This window comes from Mustela erminea, chromosome 6, assembly GCF_009829155.1.
Source record: "Mustela erminea isolate mMusErm1 chromosome 6, mMusErm1.Pri, whole genome shotgun sequence".
NCBI lineage: Eukaryota > Metazoa > Chordata > Mammalia > Carnivora > Mustelidae > Mustela > Mustela erminea.
In genome coordinates, this window is record NC_045619.1 from 81,917,512 (window position 1) to 81,937,703 (window position 20,192).

Consider the following 20,192-nt stretch of genomic DNA (forward strand, 5'->3'; position numbering starts at 1 on the left):
TTCCTATATGGAAATGACCATTGGGCAAACATAAAAGATAACACTGTGCCCAACCCCACACCATAAAGGCTTAATCTCCAAAAAAGGTTTTCAGACAATGGCTACACATACACACTGGTAAAAGAGAAGGATCTTTTCTCTTTCTACAATTATAAAATAGTATATTTCACACAATTATCTGAGTATATTGTCTAAATGAACACCATACATTTAAAATAATAATCGGGGCAGGGCACCTGGGTGTCTCAGTTGGTTAAGCGTGTCTGCCTTCGGCTCAAGTCATGATCCCAGGGTCCTGGGATTGAGCCCCACATCAGGCTCTCTGCTCACTGGTGAGCCTGCTTCTCTTCTTCCTTCACCTGACCCTCCGCCTAACCCTCTATCTGCCACCTTGCCCACCTGTGCTCTATCAAATACATAAATAAAATCTTTTTTAAAAAGTACAATGAAGAACGAGCAAATTATGGTATGTATTTATAAAAACAGCAACAAAATTTTCATTTCTGCCAATAGTTTCAATTTCACCCCACCTTTATAACTACCAAGAAAACTGAAATGGATATGAAACCTAAGACTTTCAACCAATTTTAGTTTTAGTGAACTCATTTACATGCTGTTATGGTCTGAATGTTTGCATCCGCCCAAATTCACATGTTAAAATGCTGAATAGGCGATGGTGTTAAGTGGGGCCCTTGGGAAGTGCTTAAATCATAAAAGTGGAACCCTCATAAATGGGATTAGTACCTTATAAAAGAGGCTACAGAGAGATCCCAAGCCCCTTCTACCACATGAGGATGCAAGGAAAAGTCTGTGACCTGGAAAAGAGCCCTCACCCAACCATTGTGCCACCAGAACTCTGAGAAATAAATTTCACTGCTTATAAGCCACGTGTTTTGTTATAGCAGCCTGAACAGATAAGACACATGCTCTTCTTTCCGTTACTACTGTACAATCAGTCCCTGGAACTACTTCCTAATTTAGTTTTTGATAAGATTTTCAGTGATTTGGTTGCCTGTCAGCAGCTGATCAACAACAAGAATTTCTGGAAATCTTTCATATTCTATTGATTGAATCAGGCCCTTCATCCTGGGCCTACACCCAGAAAAAAGCTTGTTTTCCAAGCACCATTCACTGATGACCAAATAATCTTATATCTTGTTGTTTACCAAAGAAACTGAAAATAGAAAAGATGAAGTCATCTACACTTATCAGTCTTAAAATAAAATCAGCTTCCCATATCAATCTAGGAAGTGAAGATGTGCTTCAGAATGTCTCTAAAATTCCTGTGGAGTGAAAGCCAAGAGTCCACTAATATGAAGCATATCACCTCATACTAAATTCTACAATGACCAATAACTTATTTAGAAGAAAATTATTTTTTAAATTCCATTTATTTGAGAAAGAGGATGTATGCAAACATGAGAGGGGGAGGGGAGGAGGAAGAGAGAGAAGCAGACTCCCCACTGAGTAGGGAGCCCAATGCAGGGCTCAATCCCAGGACCCTAAGATCGTGATTTGAGCCAAAGGCAGACACTTAACCAACTGAGCACCCAGGCACCCCTAAGCAAATCATTTTTAAAAGGTTAAAATGACTAAAGAAAAAAGTTTCCAAAGTGAAGGGAACTGCAAATCCTCAGGCAGAAAACGTAGACTAAACTGAAAATAGGAAAACAGTTTTTTCAAATGTAATATAATTATGGAAGATTAGAGTTCATGAAGACTATGCTCTAAAAGAGAAATTATTTTTCCTATTTCCTTTTACATTTAATGTAGTATCATCTCCTCAACAGGGCTTGCACTGGGGGCGCCTGGGTGGCTCAGTAGGTTCAAGCCTCTGCCTTCAGCTCGGGTCACGGTCTCAGGGTCCTGGGATCGAGCTCCACATCGGGCTCTCTGCTCAGCCGGGAGCCTCTCCCTCCGCCCCTGCCTCTGCCTGCCTCTCTGCCTACTTGTGATCTCTGTCTGTCAAATAAATAAACAAAATCTTATTAAAAAAAAAAATAGGGCTCGCATTCTTACATGTTAAAAAAATGTTACTGATAAACCATATATAAATGAAATAAGGAGATTCAAAGTTGCCACTGCATTCTGTAAGTGGCAGTAAGTAAACTGGAGTTCTGGTTCTGGGTAAAATGGAGTAAGCACATTCCACCTTGTTAATCTCACTGACTGAAACTATAAAACCCAGACAGAATAAATGGAGCAGCTAATTGAAATTTTGAAAGTAAGTAACAGCAGGTGGATTGAGAAAGAGGCCAGAATCTGATATTCAGGCTGGTAGTGAGCTCATGACTTTCCCATCTAGTTTTGCCCCCAGCCTGGGCTTAATGCAACCTAAAACCCAAAAAGCTGTTCTGAACAGGAGAAGAGAGAAAGAGTAGCAAAAGAGAAAGCTCCAGGAAAGGCCCTCTGTCTCTGACCAAAGAGTGGAAAAGGGGTCTCCTAACTGCTTAGAAAGAGTAAGGGAAATCTCTTTTTTTCTGTTTCTCATTCCCCATGACCCAATTCCCAAGCAATCCTGTGGTGACAGCTGCAACAGTGGCAGGCATTGGAGCCAGCAGAAAACTCTGAGGGAAAGGTACCATCCTCACTGACTGTAGAAACTGGACTAATCTCAATTTTCCTCCTGTCTTCCTGTCACTTGCCTCCAGATGCAATTGTAGAAAATATATACCACAGTGTAATTAATGAAATGAGACTGGGATTTCCAGCCAGAGGATGGGGGAGGGGGGGTGTCTCCAAGGGATCTAGAAAACACCATGAGCATAAAAGATGGTTAAGAGTTTAAGTAACTTATAAATTGTTTGTGAACTACTAGCTCACCCCTGAGCTGTTCATCTACAGGTTTAACCTTAAGCAGCATATCATAGACTATGAAGATTAAAATAAAATATAGGATAAACCCCCATGCAAATCACAGATTGGCTAGTGGGTAATACACATTATGGGAAAAACCCAAACGTACTACAAAGGTTTTGAAAACAGAACTGAGATTAAAACTATAATCTGGGGACGCCTTGGTGGCTCAGTAGGTTAAGCCTCTGCCTTTGGCTCAAGTCACGATCCTGGGGTCCTGGGATCAAGTCCCGCATCAGGCTCCTTGCTCAGTAGGGAGCCTGCTTCTCTCTCTGCCTCTGCCTGCCACTCTGCCTGCTTGTGGCTCTCTCTCTCTGACAAACTCTTTAAAAAAATAAAAATAGAAAATAAAACTACAACCTGAAGAAAGCTGGTTAGAATTGTGGCCTAAAACCTAACTGAATCAATTGCCTACCCAAACAAAAACATCAAGTCTCTGCGGCATTTAAGCAACACACTAAGATTCAAGCACAATGTTCAAAATCTCCAAAACACAACCCAAAATTACTTGGCAGAGAGAACAAAAAAATCTCAAACTCTTGTGGGAAAAAGAGAACCTACAGAGAACAACACTGAGATAACACAGATCTTAGAGCACTGGGTGAATTATCTGACAAAGACTTTAAAGCAGGTTAAAAAAAATGCTCCACAAGAGCAAATACTCTTGAAACAAATGGAAAACTAGACAGTCACAGCAAAAACAAACAAAAAACCCACAAAATATAAAGAACCATCAAATGAAAATTTCAGAACTGAAAAATGCAATAACTGAAATAGAAAAATACACAGGACAGACTTAATAGCCGAATGGAAAGCCAGTGAACTTAAAGACAGATCAACAGAAATTACCCAATCTGAGCAACAGAAAAAACATTGAAAAAAATATTAGTGCCTCAGGGACCTGGGACAACACCAAAACCCTAACATTCATGTCAAGAGCCCAAGGAGAAAAAAATGAGTTCAATGAAGAAAAAAAGGAAGATGAAGAGAAATAATGGCCAGAAACTCCCAAATTTGATGGAAGATATAAACCTCCAAATTCAAGAGGCTCACAAACCCCAAACAGGATAATGAAATCCATGCCTAGACACACCATAGTTGGGTTTGTGAAGATGGAAGAGCAACAGAAATAATACCTGAATAAATATAATTAACTACCCTCCTCTTGAATTCTTTAAAACATATCTGACAATGAAAAGCAAATATTACAACACTTTCTTTTTTTAATTTTTATTTTTATAACACTTTCTAGTAAGATTTCCTGTTGATGTAGATGTATACAAGACAACTGCAACATAAAGGGGAAAGGGACCGACATGATGATAAGGTTTCTATATTTCATTTGAAGTGATAAAATACTGATTCTAAGGAAACTGTGAAAATATAAATGTATGTATTATAATCCTTAAGAGCAATCACTAAAAAAATGATATATAGGCAAAAACACAATAAACTAAAATGGAATACTAAAAAACATTCATATATCCCAAAGAAAGAGATTACGTAAGAACAAAGAGGGAACCAAAAACATAAAATGAGGGCGCCTGGGTGGCTCAGTCAGTTGGGCATCTGACTCTTGATTTCTGCTCACGTCATGATCTCAGGGTGGTGAGATCAAGCCCCTGACTAAGAGCATGGAGGCTGCTTAAGATTCTCTCCTTCTCCCTCTGCTCCCTACCCCCTTGCACATGCATGTGCTCTCATTCTAAAAAATAAAAAAATAAAATAGTAGAACTAAATCCAAATATATCCATAGTTATAAATGTGAGATGCAGGGTAAGCATAACTGCAAAGTATTTACATCAGAAAAGATCTCAAATAAACTTCTATGTTAAAAAACTTAAAAAAGAAAAAGATATACAAAGCAGGCAGAAGGAAAGAATTAGAGAGCAGAAATCAATGAAATAGAAAACAGAAAAACAGAAAAAAAAAAATCAATGAAACCAAAAGCCTATTCTTTGAAAGGAAAAATCAATAAAAATCCTCTAGCAAACAGCATTAAATAGACCTGTACTGTTTAAAGAAATTAAATCTGCAGTCTTCAAAAAAAAAAAAAAAGAAAAGAAAAGAAATCTCCAGGTCCAGATAATTTCCCTGGTGAATTTTAAGAAATAACAACAGTTCAACACAATCTCCTCCAGAAAATGGAAGGTAAGTACGTCCCTATTCATTTTATGAGTCCAGCATTATCCTGATAGTAAAACCAGACAAAGATAGTAAAAGAAAAGAACAAACTGACATACTAGATTTAACAAAAAATAAACTATGGTACCCTCAGCCATGCAATGAAATACCACTCAGTCTAAAACAAAAGGAATGGACTAGCACTTCACTCACCAACTTGAATGAATCTTAAAGGCAATATACTCAAAGAAGCCACTGTCAAAAGGTTACATACTACACAACTGCATTTATATGACATTCTCAAAAGGTCAAAACTGTAATGACAAAGAATTCTTTGATTAGTTGTCACTTGGGTTTGACTAGGGTTTAACTACAAAGATAGTGTGAAGGAACTTTTAGGAGGTAATGGAACCATTCTGAATCCTGACTCGTGATGGTAATAAAAACCTACATGTGTATTAAAATTCAAAGAACAACAAAACCAAATAAGGTCAATTTTACTAATATGAGTTAAACTGAAAATGTTTTATAAGTAAAGACTATCATTGTCACTGATGAGCTTGAGAGGAGGTATCTAATTTTTCTATTTCTGGTTCCTGTATTTCTGTCAAAGGTCATGTATTCTACAGGCTGTGGAGAAAGAGAGATTAAAAGCAACAGGCACAACCTCACAATTCCTTCAAATTCTAAGGCAGTGTTACAGATCAGTTCCAAGACCCTACCAATGGTATGGAGCTGACAAGTTTTTCACTACTTGGGGGAAGACCAGCATTACAGATGACTTCTAACTGGGTGATCCACTTTTTTTTTTTTTTTTAAAGACTTTATTTATTTATTAATTTCGAGTGTGTGCACTCGAGCAAGCAGGGGAAGGAGCAGAGAGGGAGGGAGAGGAAGGAGGGAAGATCACAAGCAGACTCCCCATAGAGCACAGAGCCTAACCCAGGGCTCAATTCCACAACTCTGAGAAATCATTACCTAAGCTGATACTAAGAGTAGGACGCTCAACTGACTGAGCCACGGAGGCGCCCGTGGGTTACACTTTAATGTGACAGGTGTTCACTCTATGAAAAGAATGTATCTATGAAGCAATACTTTATTTTAAAAAAGAAAAATGAGTGTCTTCTATGTGCCTGGCTACTTTTCATCATGAAAAGTAGTTGATAAGAAAATCATAGGAAAAGCTTCCACTATTTCACCAAATGAAAAATATTATAAAGCACTATCATGTTATATGTCCTCCAATAATTTCAATACATATTTATGCAATTTTTCTCTAATAACCCCTCCACCCCTGCTTAAGGTATGGCGGACGGAAGAGAAAGGAGGAACTGATTGTGCAATCTTCACCTGTCTTCAAGATTCTCATCTCCATTTTCTCATCCCTATTTACTAAAACAAGATGACATAACTAATCAAATGGTTAAAGGCAAACCTAACACTCTGACTTTTTTGGTTTCTTTCCATCAGCAATTCCTCAATGCCTATTATAGATACCTTGAAGGGGAGAGTTATAAATGTGGAAAAGCAAAATTTACATTGAGAAGATTAAATGTTATGCCTACTACGAACAAAGAACAAAAGAACAGTGCGATGGTAGAGACTCATCTCACAACCAAACTTCCCAGAAGGACTAGCTATAGGGGAGCCCTTGGGATCAACAGCACCATACCCTCTTATTTGGCAAGAAGAACAAAGCTGTCCTGGATGGAAGTATGGGAAGTAAAGGAACTGTTATCTTTTCATCTTTTTTTTTCTAATCCCAAACAGAAAAACTATCAATTATATCTTTAACTTAACCTTTGTTCTACCTTAGAAAGATGCCCAACCTGAAATGGCAATCCTTGCCTACCCACCTCCCCAAAACATAAATAGCACAGAAAACACCTGCAAATAAATAAACAAATCCTAAGAATCAAAGAGGAGTTAATGACAATAAATGACCACATACAAATGCTTGTTACAGTGGAATGGAAATGGATTTCACTGTAACAGGATAAAAAAGGACAATGTTCAAAACACTATTTCTGAAATACTTTATTTAAACAAGATTTTAAAAACCTTAATTATAGAGTTTCAACTTCAGAAATTAGTCTCTTTTCTGCAAAGATGTGAAAGGTCATTCTTTGGTTCCTCAAGAAATGTCATTCTCTAATCCTTTGTAAATTGGTACAAATTGCTATAGTGAAACTAGTACTGAAAAGAAAAAAGCAATTGTTTTGTGTAGGGAGCAGGACATTCATACTCTCCACTCCAGTTGTGCCTATAATCTGAATTTCTTAAACTCACCTAGGCAGTTGTCTCAGATAAGTACAGTTTTATGTTACCTAAGTATATAATCAATGTATTCTCAAATGAATATCTCATACATAACTTAAAGAGACATTTCATCTTACTTCTATAAAACATTACTATTCTAATCTGGAACTATGTTATCACTTACTATGAAAACTCACTTAAAAAATGAAAAAGAAAGAACATTCTTCTAAATTAACATCGGGCATGGGCAGATAACTGGGATTCTTTCCGAACTGTAATCTTATTATAAATGTTCCAAATGCCCCAAGAGCTGGACTTTCAGGTATGCATTCCACACTATTTCTAGATATTACTTTCTGACATTTCCTAAATGATCTCATTTAACTTTTATAGTATTTTGTGAAAACTTCTCCATCCTATGTACAATGAAATTAAGTAAATTGTCTAAGGTCACAAAGCCAGTTCTAAGTATCAGGATTGGAACTCAACTAGCCCTTTGTTAAAAGGGCTTAAAAGAAAACAGGTATTAATCTGGGTAACTATATATTAAAGGAAATTAATAGAAAGCCAGAGATTCTCAAGAGAGAAATAATGGCTATAAAAAAATTGAGAAACAAATGGAAATTTTAGAACTGAAAAATATAGCATCTGAAGTAAGATCTCAGCAGATTGAAAACACAAAGGAATGAGTCAGTAAATATGAGGATGTATCAAAAGAATTGATCTAATTTGTAGAACAGAGAAGTGAAAGACTGAAAGAAAATGAAGAGTCTCTGGGTCCTATGGACAATATCCAAAGTTCTATTTATGTCATCTCAGTTTCAGAAAAATAAGAGAAAGAGATTAGTACATTTAAAAAAAAAAAAAAAGCAAACAAAAGAAATGTTGAAGAAGTAATTCCCAAAACCTCCCCAAATTTAAAAATTCACAATTTTTGGGAGATAACAAATAGGACTAACTCAAAGGATAAACATGCCTAGAAAAATCATAATCAACCACGAAAAAGCAAAGGGGAAGAAAAAAAATCTTTAAAATAGAGAAACACAACATACAGATGAAATTAATGATTCAAATTACTGCAAACTTCTCATCAGAAACAACGGCATCTACGAAGGCAGGACACCTTCAGTGCTAAAGAAAATAACTCTTAACCCAGAATTTTGTATCTGGTAAAGAAATCCATCAGAAATGAAAGTGGATGGGGCGCCTGGGTGGCTCAGTGGGTTGAAGCCTCTGCCTTCAGCTCAGGTCATGATCCCAGGGTCCTGGGATCAAGCCAGCATTGGGCTCTCTGCTTGGCAGGTAGCCTGCTTCCTCCTCTCTGCCTGCCTCTCTGCCTACTTGTGATCTCTGTCAAATAAATAAATAAAATCTTAAGAAAAAAAAAACAAAAACAAAGAGATATGGGCTACGGTGAGTGCTGTGAAATGTGTAAGCCTGATGATTCACAGACTTGTACCCTTGGGGCAAATAATACATTATATGTTAATAAAATTAATAATAATAAACAAAGAAAAACTAAGAGAATTTATCAGCTACCTTAAAAGATATGCTAAAGGAAGTTCTCCAAGCTGAGGAGAAATGGTAACAAGAAACTTGAAATTCCATTAACAAAGAAGAAAAATAGTCAATAGCCACATACAGATAAAAGACTATTTTTCTCCTCAAATTCTTTAAAAAGCACGATTACTGCAAGCAAAAGTTACATTATTGCCTAGTGGGGTTTTCATTCCATATACATGTAATACATGCAACAACTTTATCATAAAGGTCACTGGAGGAGTTGTTTGGCTTCTCCAACTATAAATATTAACTCTAAATAGATTGTTAATATTTCAGTATATATATAATTCCCAGAGCAGCACTATCCAATAAAAATATAATGTGAGCCACATACAATTTTATATTATTAGTAGTCATATTTAAGATAAAATCCAATCTAGTTTATTTTCTTAACCCAAAATGTCCAAATATTAACCAGTAAAAAACTTATTAAATGAAACATTTTATATTCTTTTTGTGGTAGTAAACTAGTCTTTGAGATCTGTGTGTATTTTCCATTTATAGCGTATCTCAAATCAAGCTAGACACATTTCTAGTTGTCAAGAGTAAACCTAAGGCAACCGCAAAGACATAAATCAAAGAGATACAGTCAAAAAGTCAACAGATAAATTTAAAGTAGAATATCCAATATATTCACTTAATTGAAAAAGAGCAGGAAATGGGAAATTAGTATATCATATCAATAATTACATATAAATAACAAACATACTGAGATACTGTCAGATTAGATTTTACATAAACAAATTACATACTGTCTACAAGAAACTCAATTAAAAAAAATTTTTTTATTTGAGTATAGTGGACACACAATGTCACATTAGTTTCAGGTATACAACAAAATGATTCAACTTCTCTATATGTTATGCTATGCTCCCCACAAGTGTAGCTACCATCTGTCCCCATACAATGCTATTACAATATTAAGACTATAGTCTAGATGCTGTGCCTTTTTTCCTGTGATTTATTCACTACATAACTAGAAGCCTGTATTTCCTGCTCCCCTTTATCCATTTTGCCTAGCCTCCCACCCTCCCCTTCCCTCTGGCAACTATCTGTTTGTTCTCTGTATTTATAGATCTGGTTTTGTTTTTTAAGAAATTCACTTTAAATATAAAGACACAGGTTAAAATGAGAGTACAGAAAAAGATACACCATGCAAACAGTAATCAAAGAAGCTGGAGTGGCTATAGTAATATAAAATATATTTTTAACTTCTTTCAGAAGCTTGATTGGATTAGTGTCTCCTTCATTTAGTTTTAACTACTCCTGTAGCAGTTTTGAAACAATAAAGCTATTTTGCATTTCACACATCTCCCTCATATTACTCATACTGATGTCTAAGAAACTGAACACGTACAACAGTTCCTAAAGAAATATGGCTTTAGTGCATTAAAGCTGTCCTATCTGAAGGCTCTTCTATGATAAGGTTTTCAGGTGAAGGATTACCTTACAAATTTTTTAAGTTATTAATATTTATTCCCTATTAGAACAATAATTTAAAGAAACAATTTTCTTGACAGGCCATCTAGGCATACAAAATAGTTTTACAAGTATATTTACGTTAACAGATCATTTATCATTTGTAAGCTATTTCACTGATCCCAGAGTATTTTCAAAGCAGTGATGCTGTGGCTGCTCTCTTGAATATTTGTTTCTGTTTTCGTTTACTTTTAAGCAGCTGAACTACTAAAATGGCCAGGGTATTGAGCCTGGCTTGGAATATAAAGACAGATTAGGATACTATAACCCTCCCTACTGCAAAAACAAGAGCTAGAGAAGTAGCATACAAAAGATGAAAAAGATAGCAAATGCTAAGTGCCAAATGTGAACTACAAGCATTTTTCAGGACTAATTTAGTCAGAAAGAATTCATTTAGTACAGCAATAGGAGATAAGGGTAAAGACATAATTATGGGCCAGAATGTAAAGGGACTTAAAGTTTAAGTCCAAGGTAGGACCTTAAATTGTGTTTTGTAAAAAGTAGGAAATCACTAAGGAAAAGAACACCTTGATCCCATTTAACTAATTTGACATGTTTAAACTGGGTGTTTTGAAATAATGTAGCAGCAGAAAGTGGAGAAAGAGAGGAAAGTATGGGAAACTAATTAGGAAAAAATGGAGGAACACTGGGGAGCAAATTAAGAAGGCCTGATTAGGTCTAAGCCCCTTAAGGGCAAAGGCCATGTTTCATCCCAGATCTACTAGACACAGATATTAACAAACTTATAGCAGAAGATTATGTAAGGGAAATGCCTCCTTTATATAAGGCCATAAACTGACATGCCTTTGCACATTTAATCCTCAAGATCTCATACTACAGAACATTTTAAAAACTAAAACACCACTAATATTGTATACTAGTAATACTGCATTAAAAAGGTTTCAAAATTGCTAAACAGAGTTAACTTAAAGGTATGAAACAAAAGGGATTGGCGTTAGCTGCTATTACCACTGCACTCAGGTTAAGTGTTCCTTAAAAATTAAAATAGGTGAGGACACTGATTAAGTCACCAATAAAAGGTGACAATCACTATCTGGGACAACTAAAATGCAATGCTAGGTCTGACTGATTCCAAAGAACTAATTTTAACTTTACTGTCAAAATTTTATTAAAAAGACTCAACTGAAAGTACATCTGAGAACTTTTGGGTAAATGAGAAAATAAGGAGGAAGATTAGTATTATCACTAACAGAGATGTCAGGGTCTCAAGAGGATTTAAATTTTAAAAGTTGAGAACCTATTTGATCGTAATTTTCACTACAAGTTTTGGTGTGATAATCTTTTATAAAAACAAATGAATACAATCTTTAAGAAAATATGTCTGTTTGTTGGTATTCAGCCTGAAGGTGTTGGAATCCAAGTTAATGCCAGGTGTCCATATGAAGGATATGAGGTAGCCCAGAGTGAGGTACTAGAACTCAAGCAGAACATTGAGATACTCAATGTGAGGTATCCAAGGGACCTAGGATGAGGAATGCCTCCTGGCACAAATCATCAGAGCCTTAGGAAGAGTGAAAATCTTATGCAACGTGAGGGAGGAATTTGGCTACATCATGGTGATTGATTATAAGTGAACACACTAAGGATACTGGGTCAGGTTTCTCCTTCTGAGAGTAGGGAGTTATAAATTTGGAAAGGGAGAAAATGAAAACAAACATTGGAAAACAAACACTGAAACTGGAAAAATTAGTACCGGCTCATGTTTTTTTATATATACAGAAATAAAAATAGCACCCAAATCTTGGTTCTCTAAATACCTTTCTCCACTAAAAGAAATCCCTCCTTGAGAAATGGCTGATTCCAGGGTCACAGCAGGGAAAGTATGTGCAAGGTGACCCCAGAACATCTTCTCATGTCAAACAGTAAGGAAGCACTCAAAGCAAGTCAAAAGACACAAAAACCAGCTTGAAGGGGTTTTCATTGGTCAAAGCTGGGACAATTTGAGAATAAATAGCAAATCTGATAAAGAATGGGCTATTTATAAAGTATCAAAATACTTCCCCCACAAAATGCTTGTTAGTTACTAAAAAGAAAAAAAAACTTTAGTGAAGAAGCTTGAGAGACTTCACCTTAATCAAGTGATCAAAGCGTACATCATCAATAACAGCACAGACAGAAATGGTATGCCATCCAATAAGATGCAATGAGAACACAACAGCATTAACTGAGACACTCCTAAGGGAAAAAAAATGCACAATTTGAACCCAACCATGAGGAAATACCAGGCAAATCTAAATTGAGAGACATTTAACAAAACTAACCTGCAATCTTTTAAAGTGCCTAGGTTATACAAATCAAGAAAAGACTGAGAGATTGTTCTAGGTAGAAGTGTAAAAAGACATTACAGTTAAATGCAACACAAATCCGAACTGGATCCTCTTGTTAACAAATGAAATTACTGTGGAAACTGGAAAACCTGAATGAGGTCTGAGAATTAAAGTGTAGTAATACACCAATGTTAATTTCCTGATTTTTATATATTTATATAAAAGAAAGTCCTTATCCTTGTTTGGGGTGATGAGAAGGCATCTGCAACTTACTCCCAAATGGCTCAGGGTTTGAAAAAACTTCTCTGTACTTGTATCTGGGATTTAAGCAGGATTGTGTTGGCAACTTACTCTCAAGTAGTTCAGGGAAAAAAGTCCTTTGTATTGTACTTAGAATTTTCTGAAAGTTTAAAATTGTTTAAAAAAAAAAAAAAGACTGTCTACAAGATTCATTTTTAGCACCTAAAATGAATATATAAGCAGAATATTACTCCTTCCAAATGAAGAATATGTGTTTCCACCTCTTCTTATAAGAAAAGACTCTACTTTATTATTTATGGGATTCTCAATGACTTTTGATCTGTATCTGCGCTGTAACGGCTATTCCTTCCCTCAGATGCACTGGCCATATTTCAAAAGCTCAACAGCCACATTAGCTACTATACTGGCAGCAAAGATAAACATTTCAATCATCACAGAAAAGTCTACTACTAGATAGGACTGAGGCAGAGTTTGAGAGACCAACTGAAACAACGAATAACTAAAGGCCCAAGAGTCAGATGGACTTGAGTATATATTTCTTAACAAGTTCCCTGACACTTAGCAAGTCATTTAACTTCTCTAGAGCCTCAGACTCCTTTCTGTAAAATGGATTAATATGCCCAACATTGCAAGGCTGCTGAAAAGGTCAAATGAAAATTTATATAAAATGTCTAAAACAGAGTGGTTGGCAAATAACAAATGTCTCACAAACATTACATCTTTTCTGTAATGTGAACAGATAATTTCTTAATCTTTGATCTCAGTTTTTTTTTACTAGTTAAGTAATTACAGGAACATCAAATTGAAAATAAGCAGCTTACTATCTTGCTTATTCAAAATGCCAATGAACTCCTTGTTGTTAAATTCAACTAAAAAATCTTTTAGCTCTTGGGGCATCTAGGTGGCTCAGTCAGTTAAGCATCCTGACTCTTGATTTTGGCTCAGGTGGTGATCTCAGGGCGGAGATCGAGCCCCTTGTTGGGCTCTGTGCTGGGCATGGAGCCTGCTTAAGACTCTCTCTTCCTCTCCCCCTCTTTCTGTGTCTCTAAAAAAGAAAAATCTTGGGAGGCCTGGGTGGCTCAGTCGGTCAAGACTCTGCCTTTGGCTCAGGTCATGATCCTAGGGTCTTAGGATGGAGTCCTGAGCTGGGCTCCCAGCTCAGCGGGGAGCCTGCTTCTCCCTCTCCTCCCCACTTGTGCTGTTGCTCGCTCTCTCTCTCTCTCTCCCTCAAATAAATAAATAAAACTTAAGAAAAAAATCTTAAACTTTTATATTACTCAACTCTCATCAACACCTGACCCTACTGATTACTCTTCCCCTAAAATACTCTATTCCTTTGGTTTCTGTTAATACCACATTCAACTCATACTTCTCTGACCTTCACAGTATTCTTTGGGAGCTTACATTCCTCCAGCGTACTTTTTTTTTTTTTTTTTAAATGTTAAAGGCCACTGTGATTCCATTCAAGTTATATTCCCTCCCTTAGGCAATTCCACCTGTAGTTTCGACTATCTATATCAGTGACTCCAGTATTCTATTTTCAGCTCACACCTCTTCTCTGAAATTTAGAACCATATTATGTAATTTCCATCTGAAAGTTCCAGAGATACCTTAAATGCAATATGCCAGAATCAAAAGCACCTTGGACCTTATGTTGTATCACCATCAAGCAAGCTGTTTACCTGAGTCGATGGTTGAAATTTCTATATCCCGCACTTTCCGTCCATCAACAGAGGCCTGGTGATCTTAAATCCACTTAAATTCACTTTTGCCCACCTCCACAATTCTCATCCTAATTCAAGCTATCCTCCATCTCTTCTGTACTACTACTGAAAGAGTCCTACTAATCTCCCTATACCCACTCTTGCTGCTTCTCCTCCCTTTTGATACCCACTACCACAATCATAATTCTACTTCCTGGAACTACCAAAAATAAGTCCAATTTGGCTTCTAAACAACAACATTTTAGACAGTAAGACAGTTATACCACTTTACCCTTAACTTCGTATCCTTAGTTCCATTTATATCCTGACAGATCAGTTTTAAGATCACATTCGATCATACTCTCCTTTGAAAATTTCCCCTGAACTGAATATAAACCATGGATACAAGTAATTTAGAGTTCATGCAAAAGACAGACTTGCATAGTTTAAAGTTTTGAACCACAATTACTATTTTTAATGTTTCCAGCTGAAAGCAGGTTGACCTATTAAATATTAAATATAAGCATCGACTACATATCAGGTATTGTTCAGGTATTTGGGGACAAAACAATGACCCAAACTGACAAACCCTGTTCTCACAGAAATGCACTAAAGTGAAAGAGAAATACAATAAACTTAATATAGGAATTTATACAGTATGTTAGAAAGTGATTAACGCTATGGAGAAAATCTGGCTTACAAAGTGATAGGAAATGTGGGAGCAAGGTCTGCTATTTTATACAGAGTAGTCAGAGAAAACTTTAGTAGCAGAGTAGAAGTTGGTGGAACAGAGTGAGGTAATCAAGTCAGAGAGGAAGAAGAGACAAAACACACAGAGCCTGGTAAACCACAGACTTGGATTTTACTATGACTGAGAAAGGAAGCCATTTGAGAAGACAAGTGACATGGTTTGACAAACTTCATCAAGATCATACTGGCAGCTGAGTGTTAAAGACCATGTACTAAGCAAAGGTCATTGTGAGACTTTTTAGGAAACTATTTTGTAAGTAAGAGATGATGGTATTGTTTTTACATTTTATAGTAAAACTGTATATGCCTAAGCACCAGAATTAACAAAGCCACAGATTTAAAAAAAAAAAAAGACAATAATGAAAATGCAAAGATGAGTCTTGGGAATATTAAGAGAATACAGGTATTTTAACTCTGAGCTCTACTCAGTACTATTACCAGTTAGTAAAATTCAAATACAAGATAAGGTGCAAAGCTACTAATTTATTCTTTGGACAAAGGGTATAACTAAGAATTTAGGTTTTAACCTTCTTTATGTCACTGGGCAAAGTAAGTCAGGATCCAGTGTACGTCACTAAAAGGCAAGGGTAGATGATGGCAGACCTTGCTAAAGGGAAGCTACAATGAAAATTCTAAGGCTGACTCTTTTTATTACGTCTACATCTGCCACTCTCTGATTAGGTTTCACAACTGTCTCTCACAGGTGTACCTAAAAAGTTCAGTATTAAGTCGATGAGTAGTAAATACTTCTCCTACTATTAAAACATGCTACTGATGGTGAATCAACACCAGGCAACTGAAGTGTTTCCTCTTACCTCTAATCAACAGCACAGCTTTTCAGGAAAATTGCCTAAGCGCAGGCTAGGGCCCAAAAAATAATGGGGAAGCTGGGTGACCCCTGAAGAGTTTCAGTCTTAACTCATGGACCCCACTACCACCACTTGAAAACATACCAAAAAAATCACTTAAAATTTTTTCATTACACATTTGAGGCAGGCAGTATATTTATGAACAATTTTCTATTTTCCTCTACAGTTGTATTCCCCCTTGACATACTGAAGAATGTTTAAATTTAGAGTGTGAGTACACTAGGCGTAAGCAAACATCCAAATCTTATCCTACCAAAATCTTAAAATGTACTCAAAATCCTTTTTATTTTGATGTACTCAAATTCTCAGGCAAAAAGGTCACCATCTGAACGTAAAACTGAATTTTTATTACTATACTTGCAGGCACCGAAAAATATTATAATGCAAAACTGCAGCCACAGAAGGAATAACTAATTTTTTCAAAATTATAAATTCAGATTATCTTTGAGTATAAAACGAAAGAAATCCAAAGACAATTTCAAAATTTCATCTGCCCAATAATTTAAAGCAACAAAAATTAAAATCTCACAAACTTTTTACTGCAGCTCTTAACCAACAGCAAAAAAGTGAAACGATTAAGCCAAACGCAAAAGAAACCTGAGAAAGCAATGGCCTAGAGATTTGATTATCAAAATTTTAATACAATTACCAATAAAATACAAAAACTGCCAGTTATTTAAGAATGTTTTGCCTTCAATATTCTCCTGAGGTAAGCAGCCACATGCTCGAATTAACTTTTAAAATGAAAAATGCATCTATTAATTCTATTAATCTATTCTAATCTATTCGAAATTCAGTGAAAATTCCGAAACTGGGAATATTTAAGATCAGCGCCCATTAGCCAAACACTAAAAACTTTTTGATCAGTTTTGCTTAAATATCTTACTTCACTGGTGGTATGAATAAAGATGTTAGAAGCAATCCAAAATAACTAATAATCGCTCAACTGGGCAGACACTGGAAGAAATCCTCTAGAGAAATATGCTAGGGGGATTTTACAATTCAACATTTGAATCTGTATTTTAACCAACTGCTTAAACCACGCATTTACTTTCAAAACAATTTTTCAAAATATGTGGGTAGCAACACGGCCAGCAATCTCTAAAAAACATCTTTAATGGTTCAAAATTCCTAGGTGTTGAGGAGGAGCGACTCATTAGGCTAAGTTTAGATCGGCCCTTTTGTTGTCAGCCCAGGAAACGGGTTTAAAATTGGGGGTGGGAGAGCAGTTTGAAATTCAGGACCGGGGTAAACGCTGATGCCTAGCAGCGCCGGCTCTTCCCTATTCGCGCACTGAGAGGTCACGGCGCAGTAAAGTTTGGTTTCACAAGCGGGCTTGGACACCAGTGACAAAAGCAAAGTCTTCTAAGTAAGCGAACTCGGGGGTCGGGGAGCACCCGGAAGCCCAGCAAGACACGTTTCCACTGCAGGGAGCGGGGGTGTGTGTGCCCACTCGGTCGTGGAGCCCCTTGCCTCACCCCACCCCCCACAACCGGACCCCGCACCCAGGCGGGGACAGGCTCCGCCGGCAGAAGCGGCGGGAGCCGGGTAGGCCACAAGGAGGAAATGGGACGGGGTGTCGCCAGTGAGGCGGCGGCGGCCAGAGCGGGGCCTCCCTCGCCGGGGAGTGAGAAGGAAGAGGGGCCCTCCCCGCCGCAGCTTCCCCCGCCTCAAGAGGCAGCTCCAACTTTCCTCCAAGCGCAGGACGCCGTCTGGGCCGCGCGCGATTCCGAAACTTTGTCCGCCCTCCCGTCGCCCCGGGCCCGCTCCTCCGCTCCGCGCCAGCCCGTAACAGCCCCCACTTCGCCCCGACAGCTGCCGGAGCCCATCCGCCCCCGGGGTCGGCCCGTGTTTACCTCAGGCCGAGGTCGAGGCGCTTGCTCCGGCGGCGGCGGCTCCACTGCAGGTCCCTAGGTCCCCGTCACGACGCCAAGTTCCCCAACATGGACTCCTTAGTCCGCCTGGAGTTGTTCCGGGGGTCGCTGGGGCGCCGGCTCTAGCCGCCGGGTCGGGAGGTGCCGACGGAGCAGAGAGCGGACCCGGGCTGCGCTGCTCCGCGCGACTTGCGCCACCGCTGCTTCCCCCTCCCCCCGCCTTGTCTGGCCTCCTCCCTCCCCTGCCCTCCCCGCGGGTGCCCTCCCCTTTCTTCCCCTCCGCTCCGCTCAGCCGCGCCGCCACATGTCGGCGCGCTACGGTGACGACTGCGGCGGCGGCGGCTCTCCCTACTTGCTTGTTGGGCCCCCGCGCGCACTGCTGCAACGCTCAACCAGACCACTGGGAGGCGCTGGCAAACCACCCGTAGCGACCTAAGAACGTGGCGGGCGGAGTGACGTCACGCGGCCTGGGAGTGGGAGGGAGAACCGCGGCGAGTGGCGCGGGCTTCTGGGAAACGTCTTCCGCGCGCTGTCATCCTCCCACCCTGCAGATTGTGCGCAGGCGCCGTGTGTGGGGCGCTGGAGTTGGCGCTCCTCAGGCGGCTGAGCGGGCTTAACTGCGGTGGACAATGAGGGCGTCCCTCGTGGACCTGGACGTGAGGTGGTTTGCGTGGCATTTGCAACCCTTTCTTTATGGTTATCCGACACTGTAGAGTGTTCTTAGGCTGTGTGGCGGTGGGTTGAGTTTTCACCCAGCACCGTTGTCCACCTGAAACACACCTTATGGGGAGGCTGAAGTGTCCTTAACTGGGAAGCCCACCTCTTTCTTCCCGCCTGGCGGCTTTTTAAAAAACGCCTAGGGGAGAGGTTTTCCCTGCGGCACGTCGAGCCTACGCTTTTCCCCGTGTCTTAATTACCACAGCAGAAAAATCAAACTTGGTTATGATGGGCTTAGAGGACTTCCACTCGGTGGTCAGGCAGCGGCGTGATGCTGCGATACTTGGTCCGGACCTCCGAAGTGGAACCCGTGCGCCTGGTTCATTCCCCGTCCGGTCGTCAGAGCTTTCGTTTTCCTTCGGAAAGACCTTCACAGGCTGTTTTTTCAAAGTCACTGACTCCTCCACCTCCTAGTGTCTCTTCCGGACAGTTTCCGCACGCTCCTGACTGCTCCTCCCGCGCCGGCGGCCACCCCCTCCTCTTCCAGCCGGTCCTTCCTGTCCCCCGCGCACCCCGGGGTCCTGCTAATGGCTCCCGCGGGAGGAAGCTCTGGCCCCGGACCGCCCGGCCGACGCGGCTTCCCCCGGGTCTCAGTCTCGGCCAGCCGCGCCGCACGCCCCCTTCCCTGCGGTCCGCCCCATCCCCTTGCTGTGCACGCGGCGCCCCCCTGAACCACGCTAAGCCTTGCCCAGGATGGCTTGCCTCCGCACGTGGTCGATACCCCGCCGGCAGGCCACCTCTCTGCCGCTGTCGCCCAGACTAGGCTGGTTGCCACGTCCCCTGCTCCCGGTACTGTGCGCGCATCCTGCTCGGTCGGCTCCGAGTCCGCCTGGCTCTGCGAGCTCTGGGGCAGGGTCTCCCCGCGTTCCTAACAACAGCACCTGGCACTGTGAGCTGTCGTTCAATGAGAACTTGGTCCGTAATTGCGGGGGGAGTGTACGAATGGCAGCCTTGGCCCGACTTCAAAGTCTTTGGAGTTTTAACGATGTCTAGTTTTTGATTCGAGGTCTGGGAATTTAGGTGGGCTTTGCGGTGTTCGGAAGGTTTGAGGGAATGATGATCTAGAGGAGTTAAAATGTTGTGGCTTTTTTTTTCTGATGGAAGAACAAAATGTTTATGAACGGCCTTTTCCTGTCACTCTCAGAGCAAACAGAATTCCATAAAATAACCAGGTCAACAAGCACGGTGATGAGCCATCCAACCGAAGCAGGGTGTAGCTTTGTCATGTATATACAGGCACATCTTCGCCCTAGAGAGTGCGACTTCCGGGAGCGTCACTTCAGATGGAGACTAATGGGGCAATATTCTTCTGTGGGTATTTTACATGAAAATCTATTTATTTGTTTAAAAGGGATTCCTTCTTAAAATTTAATGAGAGGTCAAAGGACAATATCTGCCAATAGAAAACTATAATTTAAAAAAAGGCAGGGGCGCCTGGGTGGCTCAGTA

The 20,192-nt window shown here is 39.6% G+C and overlaps 1 protein-coding gene across 4 annotated transcripts in view; it reads right to left on the reverse strand.

Annotated features, from left to right (window-relative positions):
- SCAF11 (SR-related CTD associated factor 11) overlaps nucleotides 1–18,116 on the reverse strand; it is a 73,234-nt gene extending 55,118 nt beyond the window's left edge. For 3 of the 4 annotated variants that reach the window (XM_032347968.1, XM_032347969.1, XM_032347965.1), the window contains exon 1: nucleotides 18,009–18,116. The gene's annotated coding sequence lies outside the window, so the exon portion shown is untranslated. The remainder of the gene's footprint in view (nucleotides 1–18,008) is intronic. The other variant, XM_032347967.1, reaches the window with a different exon arrangement.
- Between the last annotated feature and the right edge of the window lie 2,076 nt (nucleotides 18,117–20,192).